The sequence below is a fragment of the Megalobrama amblycephala genome, linkage group LG15 (assembly GCF_018812025.1).
Source record: "Megalobrama amblycephala isolate DHTTF-2021 linkage group LG15, ASM1881202v1, whole genome shotgun sequence".
Classification (NCBI taxonomy): Eukaryota; Metazoa; Chordata; class Actinopteri; order Cypriniformes; family Xenocyprididae; genus Megalobrama; species Megalobrama amblycephala.
Window position 1 is genome coordinate 36,398,615 of NC_063058.1, and position 4,616 is coordinate 36,403,230.

General features: G+C 35.9%; 2 long non-coding RNA genes across 2 annotated transcripts; both read right to left on the minus strand.

Annotated features, from left to right (window-relative positions):
• Positions 1-1,382: 1,382 nt before the first annotated feature.
• LOC125247686 lies at positions 1,383-2,515 on the minus strand. Its single transcript, XR_007180144.1, has 3 exons — positions 2,432-2,515; positions 1,933-2,030; positions 1,383-1,417 (listed from the first exon to the last, which is right to left on the minus strand). It is a non-coding gene; the product is annotated as an uncharacterized LOC125247686 (long non-coding RNA).
• A 619-nt stretch (positions 2,516-3,134) lies between these two features.
• On the minus strand, positions 3,135-3,671 carry LOC125247685. Its single transcript, XR_007180143.1, has 3 exons — positions 3,608-3,671; positions 3,302-3,438; positions 3,135-3,222 (listed from the first exon to the last, which is right to left on the minus strand). It is a non-coding gene; the product is annotated as an uncharacterized LOC125247685 (long non-coding RNA).
• Positions 3,672-4,616: the final 945 nt, after the last annotated feature.

The following is a 4,616-nucleotide window of genomic DNA, read 5'->3' on the forward strand; positions in this document are numbered from 1 at the left end:
GGCAGAATTCATCTTTGGAGCAAGATTTCTAAGAATGAAGTACAGGCAACCAATTTTATGAATTCCTTTTTTGGAACCAAGAGGATTTGCACATTCAAACTCGTCATAGTATAATTGAATTTGGAGATCAAACTTATTAGTCGAAAATAAAGGATGATTTTTAAAGTAGCTACCATTGCAGAAGTCTTCATAGATGTCAGACTGAGTACATGTTTGCATCATCTCACAAATGTTTTAATTTCTGAAAATGAACTGGAATGTTTTCAAAATTGGAATATATAAGAATTTATCATTAACAGGAACTTGTTCATAAGTTCCAGTTTTGTTATTTCGTCTGGTGTCATACCTAACACTAAGGCGCAGTTCAACTGGGTCTACTACTCCCCATTTGTCTCTGAAATACTTTTTCCATTTGGTATCGGAGTTCAATTGGCTGAAAGGGTTGTCCAAACTTTTAAATAACTCTTCTATGGCTGGTCTTGATGGATTGTTACCTGGTAGTAAGTTTAAGACATAGTCCTTAATATTAGACTGCAAATCTTCCACAAATTCCTCCAAATTTTCAATTGTCGAAAGAACTACAGTATTTGGTACACCACTTGCCATAGGTTTTGCTATAATGGACGCACACATATCTTTCTTGTGAGTAGATACTGAAGGGACTGCTTCAAAATTTTGCCACTGGGATGAAGTAGAAGGTATTTCATCATTTAATTTTGTTCTTCACTTTCATAACTGGAAGGGGTCTCATGAGGGTCACATTTGTCACTAATTGAAGAATGTATCTTAATGAGATGTCTCCTAAATCCAGAATAACTAGAGAACTGCAAGCAACAATCTGCTTGACCACATTTCAGTCTTAGATTTTTCCCAGGATACATTCCATGAATTAGTTTGAGGTGCCTGAACAAAAGCAAAGCTGAACAAAAGGATGAAGTGTAGAGGAAACAACTTAACATTTTGGTTAAATAAGACAATTTGTGCTTGTTCAACAGCCTTGCTCTTAGCTCTTTGACTCTTGGAGTTTCCTCAGTTGTACTTATATCGATATTGTACACAGTTGTCTGCAAAAATGTGTACAGACTGGACAGAGCATCATCATACTTCACACTGAAAACAAAATGGGACTTGAACAGCTCGTCAAAGGCACCCAAGGATGTACATGATTGACAAGGCAGAACTTTTCTGTCCAAGACAATGTAAAAGGTGGAAACCTGTGCTTTTGAAGTCCCTGAGGTGAGAAGATATGGATGAGGGTTTACTTCAGTTGTCAGAAGATGATCATCAAGGCTTTGGTATGACTGAAACATAACATAAATGTCCCCTTTATAAATAATTTGTTATAAATTAGGCATCAAGTACAATAGTTGGAATAGTCTTAACAAACCTTATGAAATTTGACCAGATGATCTGTTGCCTCTGTTGTAGAAATTTTAGAATGTGTGTGACTCCTCTGAAAAACAAGTTTAGTTAGATTTATGTATCCTGACGTAAAGAACATTTAGTGTGTGCAGGTTTCCTTCAAAAACGTGAACCAGTTAAGTTATATGTCCTGAACATATGGAACATACCCTAATGTGGGGAGATAGCTATGGATGATGTATAGATATGTTTTAACATGGGGGACATTATGTGTATGATAAGGGGAGTTTACGTAAAGTGGATCGTTAACCTTTGGGGTCACTATCTGTTTCACTGAAGATGGAGGGGGAATGTCTCTTATGGCAAAATGTGTGCGCGACTGAAGTTTGGCCTTGGAGGTTAGAGATATAAAAGTGAGGGGAAGCTTTCATTCTTTGTCTTACACTCTGCAGCTATTTGTGTTTCTGTATGACTGTCTGACCTTTCTTGCGAGAAATAAAACCTTTAAAGACAATTGGACGTGTTTGTCTCTTATGCAGTAGAGTAGGAGTTGATTTTTTGCCACAACACCTCTCCAACACTGATCTTCTTGGGCCGCTTTCTTCCAGCTGGTTGTGGAGTAAGAAGATGAAGCAGGACAAATAGAGAAGCCATGTCACTGTCCCATTCTGGAGACAGAAAATAACAGTAGTTATTTCAAACCAGTCTGTTTATGGCATCATTAAGTTAACAGCGTGGATTGTGTATCATAATACTGTATTTTACAAGTAAAAACTATTAGTTGTGTGATGGAGAGCAAACTAAATTTCTAAATTTCATACTGTACATATCCAAATCCAAGGGGACTTTTCCACACATCACTTTTTTTTAATTCAAGTAGTTGAACAGCATTCACAAAGCATGAATTTACTGATGAGCTTTTGTAATAGACTACATTTTATGAAATAACTGTGTTGTGTTTTTAGCAGACTTTTGGAGATAAATGTTTTTGGGAAATAATCAATAAAAACTTTACCCAGAAGATTAATTGATTCAAGTAAAAACATTACTATTTTAACGATGACTGTACCTGGATCATCAGTAGTATCAGATCCTTCTTTCAGTACAGCTTTCAGATGCTGTTTTAGGAGAGCAGTCTCTTTAAGGTTCCTGGCCTCCTGGATGACTTTTTCTTTGAAACTGGTGTTCCATTTTTCCAGAAAACTTGAAGCAACCTCTGCTCCAAACATTAGTGAGAAGTCTTGCAAAATCAAATTAAAAAACAAAAGCCAACCGTTTAAACATTTAATGTAACATAGTATTTTTAATAAAATTTCATATTCTTATTTAATATTTACCAGTCCTTTGACATCCAAGAAATGAGGAATCATTTGTAGTACATCAGCTGAGCGCTGTGGGTTGTGAAGAATCTGCTGATGGTATTGGAAAGTTTCTCTCATCTTCTGGAACACTAAGTCACGGTCAGTTGTGTGATTGAGGAGAGACACAGCTTCCAGACATTCATCTCCCATTCGCTGGTCATCTATAGTTCCAATCGTTCTTGATAATGTGGGACCTCCTTTTAGCTCCACTCTGCTCTGTGATGTAGAGGTGGTTCTGGATTTACGTTGCACGGTTTTTTTATATGCCACTCAAGAAAGCCTTTGTTGCTCTGAATGTCATAGAAATGTTCCTGGGAGGAAGCAGTATTTTATGTTAGAAAAAATAATACAATTACAGTGACTCAAGCGCGTATAAGATGTTTATGGTTCGGTAGGCAAACTTACATATCCTTTTTTAGAGTATGGGTCTTTCAAAGATGGGAACAGGGACACAATCCCAAGGGCATGGAACTCCTTTGTTGCTTTACTAACAGCTCTCCTGCAAAGATGAAACTAATGTCTTAAGATTCTTGTCTGATTTTTTTTTAAGGATAAAGCCATGTCTTGAAGGTTCTTACCCTTCTTTTTCATGCATGTGAGCTACAATTATGTTCACCATTAACCGCCTTGTGGAATCTTTCAAACTCCCAGTGTCTTCATACTCTTTGATCACAGTCATCCCTGCTGTCTTTGAAGTTAGAATTTGCTTTATATTCTAAAAGAAAACATTTAGAAAAATTACAACCACACTTGGACTTTTTTAAACAAAAACATTAATCTTAATCAAATAACCATACATACCATTGAATACTTTCAAAATGCATTTCTTTTCCAACATTATGTCTACAGCATAAGATCTATTTGTATGGAAGTAAAAAAATTACATTTCTTGCACTGAAACTGTCCGTTAAAGGTTGAAGCATTTGAGATCCAGAATCACTGCTGCTTAAACTGCTTGAGACAGACAATGTATCTGTCAGACTTGGGGAGGAAGGTCCTTCAACAACCCCTTGCTGCAGGACAGTCAAATCTGAAGATCACAAAAACACATTATAAGGCATATACAATCGAAGAGTTGCTTCAGCAAAACTCTTTTATGTACCATAGTGGATATATCCAGGGTCAGACAAAATAATCACATTATCTCTGCTTACCACAAGTAATGAGCGTAACATATTCTGTCTGATTTGAAGAGGCACCAAACTCTGTCAGGTCTGAGAAGTCAGCAGAATTCTTGGATGTTTTCAGCAAACAGAAGTTCTGAAATGCACACAGTTTGTCTCTGAGTCAAGACACAAACCCAGAAAATATCTATAAAACAAAACAAACATTCTTTTAATGTCCTACCATCATCAGTGTGGATGATAAAACACATTTCTTTGGTTGTTGCAAGTTCTGGAAATACATCCTCATCCAACTCTATGCCCTGGTCATCTGTGACTTTCAATGTTGTATTCTCTGGTATCATAAACTTCTGTTGGACTAAACCATAATACCAACAGGTTATTTACAAAATAAATTACAAAACTGCTATTTAGGCTTTATTAACTAAATACTAAATGTATAACTTACCTGCACTAAGAAAATCTGAGAAACAAACTTCTTCCAGTTTTATATATTTCTTCTTCCCTCCAAGTTGCACTTTTATCAACATTGTGACCTGAAATTAAAGAGAAAACATGTTATTTAACATAACAACTAATGTTAGTGTGATTGAGAACGCTATCTCTCTCTCTCTCTCTCTCTCTCTCTCTCTCTCTCTCTCAAGATTCAAGATTCAAGATTCAAAAATAGCTTTATTGGCATGGAGAAAGGAATCCTTACATTGCCAAAGCATTAATAACAGTCAATAAAAATAAATAAATAAATAAAATAATAATAATGAAGAAAGAA